At 40.2% G+C, this 12,523-nt stretch overlaps 1 long non-coding RNA gene across 3 annotated transcripts; it reads right to left on the minus strand.

The window, feature by feature from the left end:
- Positions 1 to 4: 4 nt before the first annotated feature.
- On the minus strand, positions 5 to 9,538 carry LOC141574270 (uncharacterized). 3 transcript variants are annotated; one of them, XR_012501182.1, is made up of 5 exons: positions 9,346 to 9,538; positions 6,649 to 6,873; positions 3,430 to 3,601; positions 1,254 to 1,437; positions 5 to 497 (listed from the first exon to the last, which is right to left on the minus strand). It is a non-coding gene; the product is annotated as an uncharacterized LOC141574270 (long non-coding RNA). The 3 variants fall into 3 exon arrangements; XR_012501181.1 differs by lacking the exon at positions 3,430 to 3,601 and having other exon boundaries at positions 8 to 497; XR_012501183.1 differs by lacking the exons at positions 1,254 to 1,437; positions 3,430 to 3,601 and having other exon boundaries at positions 11 to 497; positions 9,346 to 9,536.
- Positions 9,539 to 12,523: the final 2,985 nt, after the last annotated feature.

The raw sequence follows: 12,523 nt of genomic DNA on the forward strand, positions 1-12,523 counted from the left end.
GCAGGGGGAAACGGAGGCCCTCAGTCAAGAGCAGAGGTGTTCCTGTCGTGTCTCGCAGGCCGTGCCTCGGGGACTCAGTGCCCTGTAGCAGCCCGGCCCCAGGCGAGGACCCGCAGCATGGCCCACCCAAGCAGGAGGTACACTGTGCTTGAGAAAGCCCATCCCCGATGGGGGCAAGAGTGGCTGGTGGGTTTGAGTGAACATATAAATGCCCATAGAAATATGCCTGCATTCATTCAAGTGATACAAGCAACAGTAGCAGGCTATTTAACAAAATTTCAACTGTCAGTGGAAATTTACCATTCCTTTCCACTTGTCCCCTGCACTCTGAGACAGGCTTAGGCTCTCTCACACCTGCAGCTCTGATGCAATAGTGAAGTCGTTTTACTTTGCTGCAAGTGTCCTTGCTCCCCGTGTGGCTGTGACTGTCGTCTCTTAACACAGTCAGATGTCTTCCTGAATCTCTCCCTGCGTTCCTTGCTCCTGCTCCTCAGATCCTAAGATAAAGGGCAAGTGAACACACATGACCAGAAAAGGCACCGTGGACTTGAACGAAGTCCTCAGTGATCCCCTAGGTGAGTGCTGCCCACCCCTTACCTTCGATTCTCAAGGTTCTGCCCAGGGTGACATCCAGACAGGAAAGCGTCCTGGGCCAATTTAAAGCTGTGTGACTTGGGCCCTGGGACAGGTGCAGGAGCTGGTTCCAGAGCCGGCCCCCTCCCCACCTCTGCTCCCCTCTCTCCCAAGGACCCACTGCCAAGCCCCCAGATTCCCTGATATTCTGTCCTTCTCTTCTAATCTAATCCAAGCCCTTTTCCTCTTCCTTTATTCCCTAATTATCACCAGCTGAAGTGGTTTTTCAGTCACATTATCTGAAAAAGTTTCCGGCAGCTGAAAAAGGTCTCCAGAGGTCAATGCCCATATGCTGGTTCCTGAAGAGAGCCCCTGGTTATGGGGTCCCTCACCAACACCCACGGGGCATCAGACATGTTGCAGAGTCGACCACCCCCAACAAGAGTTTGCTGTGACCCCAATGCCCACACAGCATCCCTGCTCTCATAAATGTATTTGGCCCACTTATCCGTTACTAAGAAGCAAAACTAAAAAAAATTGCTCATGTATCTTACTAAAATTATTTATGTGGTGGAAAAAGAAATTGTAATAGAAAAGAATAAATTTGACTGCATGTTAGATCTGTTCATTTGGCTTTAAACCTTTGCTGTTTTCTAGGCTCAGACTTGGTAGCTCTGTACCTTTTGTAAAAGAAAGTTGCCTTTAGCCTGAAATATCCAGGAGAGCCTATTCTCCGGGCTCTGATCTTTCACGATGTTAACTCTTCTGCACTTATATTGAGATGGCAAGTTGCAAAATAGAAAATCAACTTTGGGTTTTTTTGGAAGTTTTAGAGGGGCACCATGATTTGACCCACGTGGACAGCTGCAAGAACAAAGAATTCCAAGGAGAAACAATTCATACCGCAAGAAGTTTGCAACAACCAACCACATCCCCGCCCCTTTTTAGTATAAAAGCGGACTGATTTCTGACTTGGGGGAGACGGTTCTCCAGCATGTCATTCAGCCATTTTCTGGGTCTGCCAGCTTTTCAAATAAAGTCACTATTCCTTGCTCCAACACCTCAATCTCCCGATTTATTGGCCTGTCATACAGCAAGCAGTACGAGTTTCGACTTGGTAACAAGATGACTGCATTGGAGGTAGTATGTCTCCACTCTTTCCTCGTTTCCAATATGTAACATGCACATCATTTATGATCTAGTTCAAATAATTCATCAAAGACAACCACAAAAAGAAACTACACTCACCTAGCTATCAACACTGAAGTCACAACCTATCAATTTTATATGCTGTTTAACAACACAAATAAAAAACCTAACATAGGGAATTGATTCCACAGAAATAAAATTATTTCTACTCCTTCAAAACCTTTTTTCTTTTCTATTTTATTTTGTTTTGCATATTGAAAAGAAAATAAAAGACAAATCATTTTATTTCACGTATTTTGTTATAGCTACATAATTTAAATACTACAAAGATATTTAAATTGCAATAAAAAATTGTTCATATATTGTACAAAGATATCTACACAATCAATGTGGATAAGGAAAGGAATGGACATTTACTAAAAATCCACTGCACATCCAGTTTTTTACAAGCATATCCTGGAATATAAGCTCTATGATCCAGGAGTCCCCCACCTGCATTCTCACTGCTGAGTCCCTTAGTAATCTTCTACCAAGGCACCAGCATAGAACCACGTGATCAGTATTTTAGGTATAAATGAGGAAATTAGCTCATTCAATTCTAAAACAAAAACCCTAAAATAAATACTGAACTTATTTACAGATAAAGAAAATTGGACACAAACAAGTACAGTTTCTTCCCCAAGTTCACAAAGCTAATAACTGGTAAAGGCAAGATTTAAACTCATCTGTCTGATTCTAAAAACTAAGGTGGAAATCCCATTCGACTGGGGAGGGTCCAGCAGCACAGCCTATCACCCTGTCTTTGTTCAGATCTAGCCTTAGACAGCCTGAGACAGCACCCCATTCCTATGGAATTTGAGGGCAAATGATAACAATAAGGATTTTATATCCAGTAGTTTCTTAGGTATCATTTATATAAACTGTCAGCAGGACAGCAGAAAAACTCTGGGAAATATGAGTGGGTCCAGGGCTTTTTGCTGATTAGAAACTCAGTCTTTCAGGACAGAGTGACCTTCCCATGAGAGGCCACACAGACCTAAACTAAAGACAGCTGAGCAATGAAAACTAGCAAGACCCTGGAACTCAAGCAAGAAGGATCCCTGCCATCTCCCGCCCTGTTGCCTCTTCATCCACGTGGACACGAAGACAGAAGACCCGGGTTCTTGTCCAAGTTACACCATCATGGATTCTCACCCATAAAATGTTACGACTCTATGCTGTCCTAAGTCCTTTCTAACTCAAATATTTTGACACCAATATCTCAGCAGAATATCTATGTCTCCACATCCTCTCTTCTATAAGAATAGTTCTATGGCCACAAAGCAGAAATCCAATTAAAAACACCATGCACTAAGCAAGGTGAAAGTCTGCGTAAGAGACTTTGCTCTCACGCTCAGTGAATGAAAACTCAGGAAAATTGGTCCTTCTCCCTCAGCAAGTGGTAGGTAGTCTGATTGTGTGTGTGGGTGGGTGTGCGTGTGTGTGTGTAAATCAAATACAATGACGTATGGGATCTGTACAGATTTTTTTTAAGTTACTGTCATTTCATGAGGATGAGACACCCTTTAAAGTAATTTGAATCTAGTGTTCTGAGAGAGTCTCAGGATCTTTTGGTGGAGGAGGGGAAAGGAAAGAAGGAAAGAAGTAAATGAAGCAAAGGAGTAAGAATACTGCAAGTGAAAGGCAAGACATTAATTTTGTTCCTACTTGCATCACAAACAAATTACGGACTGGCTTTGCCCCGATGTCCTGTCGAGCACTGAGTTGCAGATGAAGAGGTGACAGCCCATTTCTCACTGAGCTTGTGACTGTACGTGGCATCTTATAGAAACAAATCATTTATCCTGGTCAAACACTCTAGCAGCAGGCCGTAATTCTCCTATTTTGAGAGATAAGAAAATAGGAGTTCAAAGAGGGTAGATAACTTGACAAAAGTCAGAGGACCAGTAAACAAGAGAGGATGAATTCAAACTCAGATCTGAATGCAGAGTCTGATCTTCCAACTCCCAGGACTGGAAAATCCTTAACAAACAGACTCCCCAGCTCCCCTGCAGTGTTCCTGGCACCAAGCATTTCCCATGGCGATGGACTCCAGTTCTCACAGACACAGCGCTCTGTGCAGCCAATGACCTTGATCAGACCTTGATCATCTACCTGCCACGCCCACCAGGCTTCAACATACAGGTAGGGAAGCTGGCTTTCAAGTGCATACAAAGCCACCCCTGGTCTAACCTTGGCTCTTCTGGGGCTTCTCCAGCCTAAAGGCAGCCATGAAAGTGCTCACAGTTTGTACATGAGCCACACTACCTCTCTCCATCAGTCTCCACACCTATACTTCTTAGCTATGACCATTTTGATAATATTGGAAACAAATATTTAAAAACACAAAAGAAAGGATCCTGGAACAATTTCTTAATACTTACAATTTTAAATGATTTGTTACAAAGTGAGTATTTACAAACCGAATCTGCCTTCCTAGGTGTCAGTTTAAACAGTTAAAAAATATAATAGCAAAAAATTCTCACTTACAAAATTAAGAAAAACATCAACAATAATCTGGAATAAACTCAAAATTAATGCCCATGTTGTACATGGAGAAAACTACAGGACTGTACTGAGGGGTAAATAAGAGGTGTGAATGTAGAGACATCAACATATTGCATGGAGGAAAACAGTTTTGTAAATATGGAAGTTCTCCTAAAAATAATTCAAAACTTAATAAAAATCCCATGAATACTCTTATCTGACTTTTTTTTAACTTGAACAAAATATTTTAGAATTCTTCAGGAATAATAAAGTCATAATAATAGCCAAGAAAGTTTGGGATGGAAGAAAAGAACAAAAAAAATCGCACTGTCAGATAATAATTAATTTTTACAATATGTAAGATATGGCACTGGAGTAAGGAAGTATGATTGACAGAAATATAGCATGAGCTCCAAAAGAGACTCTAGTGTACATAAGTATTTTGTGCATGTGGGATTTCAAATCAAAGAGCAAATTGTGAATTCAATAATTGTCCTGGGACAATCAGAGAATCACCTGGAAAGAACAAATTCTATTCCTGTCATAATGACCACAAAAAAAATTACAGATAGTGGTTTAAATATTAAAATACTAATAACAGCAAATACAACTCTTTGCTCACATTAATTCAACTTCTCCTCACTATAACAAGTACTATTATCATCTCCATCTTAGACATTAAATAAACCTACATAAGAGATTTATACCATTATAAGAAAGTATTTCTAAGAATAATAACAAAGATAAAACCCAAAAGGAAGACATTTACTATCTTAAGAATATTTTGAGCCACAACAAATATAAACCTACTGAACAAAATGAAACGAAAGAAATGACAAGGAAAAACTCTGTGATAGATGTTGATGAAGACAAGAGATTAATGTTCATAACATACAAAGAGCTGTCACAAAGCAAAAAGAAGCTTCCTCACTTAAATTTGTGCAAAGGACAAAATGGATCATTCACTTTTCAAAAGTCAGATGGCTAATCAGTGAAAAATGCTCAATACCTCACTGGTCATCAAATGAAAACTAAAACAATGAAAAAGCACTTTTGCTCATCTTATTGGTAAATATTTTTAAAAGATATTGTAGCTAATGTCCATCTGTGGGAGAAAAAACTGTGAGCGACCTTTTTGGAGGATGACATGTCAATGGATATGTAAACTCTGAAAACGTGTGTACACACTGATTCAACCCCACTTCTAGGAATCGTTTCGTTTAGAAAAAAAATCAGTTCAAATAGATGTAGTGTTTACACTGGTGGGAAGAAAAGCTGAAGTGAAATCATATCCAGCAATAGAGAATTGGTTACATAAGTAATTCTCCATTTTTCATTCCACACTGGAGAAGGAATTTCTAGTCACTTGAAAGTAGCCTGTGATGAACGTAAATGTCACATCCAGGGACTAAATTTCCAGAAGACTTAACTAAAGGCATGCTCATACAAGATCACAGGAATGTCTGTTAAAGAAAGATGCCAGTCAAACATCCTTTCTGACAGTGGAAAATGGAGAAAAGTTAAGTGTCCACCATCAAGACAATGATGCGGTAAATCACGGCGAGTTGTGGGCACTGAGGGGGCCGGCGTTTCCCCGTGGCCCAGGGCCTTGTCCACAGCACTCTCCCACCAATGGTGTCCTTGCACAAGAGACCACACCTGCACATCAGGAGACCCCTCCAGTCTATCTGAAAGGACCGGGTGAGTCTGGAGTGGGAGGACGTCTATGATATACCCCTGAGTGAATAAAGCGAGCTGCAGAACACATATAGTATGGTCTTATTTTTCAATAAAGCATATATACACACACATATACATAGATTTTTCATATACGTGTTTGTATGTAGGTATGTATGTATTTATGGGTATATATATATGTCATAGGCATAAAGGTCATGAAATATATACACCACATTGTCAGCAGTTTTTACTCTCAGGAAAAAAAGGGGAAGGGATGTAGGGGCCTTTCGGTACCACCACAGTTCTCTTTTCAGTATTTCAGTTAAGTATACTTGAATTTAAAAGTTTATTTAAGTCTGAAGTAAAATGGACAATGCCTCCACAAGACATAATGCTATACTGGTCGTTAAAAATCATGCCAGGGGAGATAGAATATTGTAGAAAATCATGTAATAAGCCGAATGGAAAATGGAGGTCTCCACACAGTAAACAGGCACAGAGTGCTCACTGGTTTTTATGACAGAGTTGATACACACTGATGAAAAGAACAGAAAGTAGATGTTAAAGTGTTCATTATTATTTCTGAGTAGTGGGACCTGGATAGCCTCTTTTGTCCCTTTTTTCAGACTTATTATATTAAATATACATTATTTTTCATCTGAAAAAAGCATTTTTAGATGTGTAGTAACACACATTGGAGAATAATACACGAGTACTTACAGAAACAAATAACTAGGAGACACCGCAGCAGCGCCACACAATGTAGAACGGGCGATCCTGATTAACACCGCGCAGTTACATAAGGACCCACAAAGTGAGAGCACCTGCTGTAACAGGGCGTGGCCCCCTTCTATTTGTCACTTGTGTCTTCAGGGCTGAGGTAGTTCTGAGCATGGCCAGTGTCAGTGTTGGTGTCTGGATGGATGCCACTGGATGTGAGGGCACCTGCAAGCCGAGAGGAATAACAGAAATCATCCTCTGCCTTTTCTGCCTTGTTTCTGTGTTACTTTAAAAGAGAGGCATAAATAAGATAAACTGTTTATCTTCCCTACTGAAATTTCTGTAATGAAACCTTTTTCAAAGTGTTCACAACTTATATTCTGCCTATAACAGACTTTTCATCAAAGCTTCATATTTATTAAATGTTAACTCAGTTAATTAACTCCCTGTTGAAACCTTCTACTATAGAACATGAAATGCACTATGTGAAAGGACCACGCCTGCAGTGACTGGCTTGGCTGTCTTGAAGGCAGTGCAGTCCGCCCCCAACATCCCGTGGCTCTGAGCTCCTGATGCTGCTAAGAGAGCACGCTGCCGCCTCAGATGGAGAGAAAGTGTGAAAGCATTTCCTGAAATCTACAGCACTGACAAAACATAACTGACAAATCCCAGGCTCCTTTGAAGCTGTCATTTTCGGTTTCTGGCCAACCCCCGTCAATGAGCAGAACCACCCCATTCCCGAGCAATGGCACTCACTTGGTAAGAAGTTCTGGAGAAATTTCCAGGTATAGAATGTAACCAACTATACGTAGAACTCTGACAAAAGAAACAATGCAATACCCTGATTTTGGAAGACACTCAAAATATTCTCCTAAGCCTTTGTAGCTGGAAAGGTTGGGCTTCTCCTGAGCCACTTATTTATTTCACAGCCAGTGAGCATCTCCCACAAACCGTGTTACCCTGTGTCTGCTGGGAGCAACAGGTAAAATCATGCTGTCGATCTTATAAGTCACAGGGCAGAGGCCTGTGTCTCATGGCTGCAACCATCACACAGGCTCGCCTCCTAGCCTCACAGTTTGAACTTGGCCCAATTTTCTAACCTGTTTATTTGGTATCTGTTCTTCTGTAAGCTGCCTGAAATGCTTTTTGGAACAAGTCAGAAGAATGAGTGGGTAGATAAATGGACAGATGAACAGGTGAGAGATGGGCAGACCGAAAGAGAGACTCCAGGAAAAGGGGAACAAATAAAATTTCCTGTGCAAAACCCTCTTCTAGTCAGGGAAGAAAACCACCACGGAGAAGAGTGAAGAGGCAGGTAGCTTAGGACTGTTTCCTGGATTCCATGAAAAGTCACACCAAGAGATGAGAGGGTAGAACTATAAATAATAAAAGAAATAAAGCACACATGCTTGAAAAATATATCTACAATATGTACTTTCTAAAGAATAGATTCAAATCAGCAGGGCCCAATACCACAATCCTTGGGTATTTACAGAAATGAGAATCCCATCTCCAAACCACAAGGCATCCCTTTGAAGCACTGAGAGTCTACACGGGGCGGTCATAAAGCCATCACCGCAAAATCTATGCTATCCTGCACTTACGAGGAACGAGCAGTTGTGCACGCGTGACAGTTACACCCCACAGCACCTCTACGGGGGAGGGAAGCCTAGCGAGCCCCATCTCTGCAGGACAGAAAACCAGTCCTGGAGAGCCTAAGCCGACCTACCAGTTCTCCATCTCACAGGACTGGTCACTCCAGAGCAGGACTCGATCTCAGACCCATGTTTGTAACCACAGTACTACCGTGCTTTATGTGCTTTTTGTGTGTATAATACATTTGTTTCTGGCATGAAAGGATATTTAATAAATTTTCGGTTGTCTTGTCTATCTCATTAGCTCACAATCAATCTTTATACTGTTGAATTGTAGTCTTTTCCTCTGGAGAACGGAACGGAAAGAGCGGGGGTCAGAATGAGGTGGAGCTCCATTCTTTATCTGGTATCTCATCTCATCCAAGTCCCCAACCAGTGAGAAGGAGACAATGTTCTCTTCATCTTTTAAAGAAAGGGGTCCACTGATGATGACTTAACCCAAAAACCAAGGCTGGGGGAAGGGCACATGTAGCAACCAGAGCAGTATCAGATTTAGGAAAGTGAAAAGAGCTCACGGGAGGGCTCAGGGGGTCAGCCTGATTTAATTTCAATCGATAAAAAATACCACACTGTAAAAATACTAGCATGCAATGGATTTGCTCTTTCTTGACATCTAGCAAGTTTCCACAGCCCACGTGTAACATTATCGTGAACCAGTGAAAGGAAGAGTCTACAGACAGGGAAAATCAATGTCACAGGCAGGTTGAAAACCAGGCTGGAGTTTAGGAAGAGAAAGGGCATAGTTAAGAATTGGGGAAAGGCTGGAGGAAAAAATCATCACAAGGACTCTCAAGCATCATCCTTCAATCATATAATCATTCATTCAAGAGAGAGTTACTGAGGTCCTATTTTGTGCAAGATTGTACACAAGGCAAAGCAAGAGCGCAGCGACCATGTTGGCAGCAAGGGGCGGGGCTAAAATACACTTCTGATCCCGGTACCTTGCACACTTGTCCTCAGTATAAAGGCAAAGAAAAAAAGTAAAATAATATTCTGTAAACTCAAAGCATTGCTGAAAAAAAATTAAAGAAGACCTAAATACCTGGACAGACACGCCACGTACATTCCTGGATCAGAAGACAGTGCTCTTGGAATGGCAGTGCTCCCCAGAGTGATCCGTATATTCTACGTGGTCTCGATCACAATCCCAGTGGGCTCCTCTGCAAAAACTGATTAGCTGCTGTTATAATTCATATGGGAATTCGAGGGTCTCAGTAATCAAAACGATCTTGAAAAAGAAGAACAGCATGAGAGGACTTGTAATTCTCAATTTGAAACTTTACAACTGTATCTCTAGGTGAGATTAGAGGCCATTTTTAAGTTATTACTGTGTTTATCCTTATTTTCTAAATTCTCTAGAATGAATATAATTGTTATAATAAGGAAAATAAAAAGTAAGGTATCTTTTAAAACATGCACACCGATTCATTCATTGGAAAAAATGTATTTTAACTATAAAGAGGTAAACAAATATCTAGTGAAAAAGGACTACTTAAAACAAGAGTGCATTTACATTTTTAAGAAATTGAAAACTGAAAAGCACAAACACATCAAGTTTCTAGGGAGACAAATACAACATATTAACACTTATTTTCAAAAATTCTAATTGAACAATGAAAATTCAAGAAAGGGAAAATCGCGATTGACAGCCAAATGCAAACACATGGAGAGCAAAGGCCTAGAAATCACAGTTCCTTTAACTCTGCTACTACCTCAGTAGGGGAGGAAATTCCTCACTTAGGAGACAGTGGAATCCCATGCATAAGACAGGATACACAGTACAAACTGCACTAGAATCAGGGGTGATTTTCTTAGAAGAATTCTAAAGTTAGAACATTGCTGAAAAACTATAAATACACTGACAGACAGATTAAAACACACAGTCATATATATTATATAGAAACATATGAAGTCTGCTCCCATGTTACATAGAAATACAAACATATTTGTTCATTTATGGGCACTGATTACTTTTTCCCAGGTAGAATATTTCAACTAAAACAAATAATCAATAATACACCCCTCTTGTCAAATCTAGTTGATAAGTTACTCTGCTATGTAATCATAATGTGCCTAAGATAGATCTAAAATAAGTGAAAAAGATCTTTGTATGGTTTCTTGAACTCTTCTCAACATTCCAAACTTAATTTTAAAATAGATCTGAGCAGTATTTCTATATTAACTTTTCCCTCGTGAAATGACCAATAGAGTCTGTTGTCAAAATTCTGTCCTTACAATGATTCACGAGCACCGTATCCTCACAAAACTGCTGGACAGCAAGTCACTATCCAGACACTGTGACCAAACAAATAAAACACAAGGAAGACAGTGACCCTATTCTGGAGGGCTTACCGACTGTGTCAACACCGGGGTTTTTACTTGATTGGTTTGATTGGGTAGCAAAATAAAATCAATGAATTATTTTCTTCTCTGAGCATTCTGTAAGTCATGACTCTTTTCAGTGTCATGAGCAGGAAAGACTTAAGCATGACTTGATTAGGTCAAATAGCAACAATGATCACCGGAGAGTGAGTAATAAAGAAGTTAACTGATAGCAATGCTTCTGCCTACATGAGACCTAAAATAAACCTACACTGATATCCGAAAGGAAAATGAGGAGATGAGGTTCCCAATGAGAAAACAAACAAACAAGAAACCAAAAAAGGAAAGAGTTTTTCATTAACGATTCCAAGCAGTAGTGGAGCATGGTGGTGAGGAGCATAGATGCTGGGGACAATCATGAGGCTCTGAACTCCCAAAGCACTGGGTAGCTTTGACACTCATAAGTCAGTGAAATTTTCTGCATCTCAGCCTCCTATCCATAGACTGGGGACAACAACAGCACCCGTCTTCTAGGACGGTCCTAAGAATTAAGATATTTTATATGTAAATTTTAAATCAAATACCTCAGATTTTAAATATTGCCCCAAAAGAACAAGGAAAAAAGAAAACAGAGATAAATTTGAGTTCATCAAATTTAAAACTTCGCTTCAAAGGACACCATCCAGAAAGTGAAAAAACAACACTCAGGAGAAAATATTTTCAAATAATTTATCTGATTAGGAATTTGTATCTCCAAATAAAACAGAGCTCCTCCAATTCAACAAAAAAGACAACTAAATTAAAAAATGAATAAAGGATCCGAAACGGTATTTTTCAAGGAAAATATACAAATGGCCAATAAGCACAATGAAACGATATTCAAAATCATTAGCTGTAAGGGAAATCATGTCAAAACCACTAGGAGAAACAGCTTCACACTCACTACAAGGTTATATTTAAAAAAAGAATAACAAGAACTAATGAAGACACACAGGAATCAGAGATAGCAGCCCTTGCTGGTGAGATGTAACACAGTGTGGCTACTTTGGAAAACAGCCTGGCAGGACCTCAGAGAGTTGAACAGTTGGTTTCTGAATGACCCAGCAATTCTGCTCTGTGGGCACACACGTAAGAGAACTGAAAACAAATGTCCACATAAAAACTCCTACAGGAATGATCAAGGTGCCATTATTCATCACAGCCAAAAAGAAGAAACAACCAAAATGCCTATCACCTGATGAATGGGTAAACAGAGGGGCCCAGCCATACAGTGGAATATTATTCAGCAATAGCAAAGCATGGAGTACTGACCCAGGCAACAACGTGGACAAACATTGAAAACGTTACTCAGTGTGAAAGAAGTCAGTCACAATAGACGGTTCCATTTACATGAATTGACTCGATTTACATGAAATGTCCAGCACAGGCAAATCCACAGAGAGAGAAGAGTGGCTCCCTGGGGGTGGGGGTGGATGGGGAAGATGGGAATGAGTGCTTATACATACAGGGTTTCCTGTTAGGAGGATGAAAATATTCTAAGATTGACTGGGATGCACGTTTCTGGGCATAGAGTAAAAACCGGTGTAAATTTTAATGGGTGAATTGTATTAAAACTGTTAAGAACAAAAGCACCTCGGGCCAGTACCTTCCCATAGTAGATGCAAATTGCTAACTTTTATTACAGGAAGAAGAAACTGCCCTCAGCATGAAAGCAGGAGATCAGCAAATGTGAGTTAACCGAAATTGGACAAGAGCAGTTCACTTGAAACAGTTGCTGAGTGTATACGAAATATTCAGAATGAAGAAAATCAGTTTGACATCAAGATGAAGCATTCTGCTTCAAATGCAGATCAATGATTCGGCAAGCCCACCTGCTAGAAATAACCAGAGAAGAAACC

Source organism: Camelus bactrianus, chromosome 20, assembly GCF_048773025.1.
Source record: "Camelus bactrianus isolate YW-2024 breed Bactrian camel chromosome 20, ASM4877302v1, whole genome shotgun sequence".
Classification (NCBI taxonomy): Eukaryota; Metazoa; Chordata; class Mammalia; order Artiodactyla; family Camelidae; genus Camelus; species Camelus bactrianus.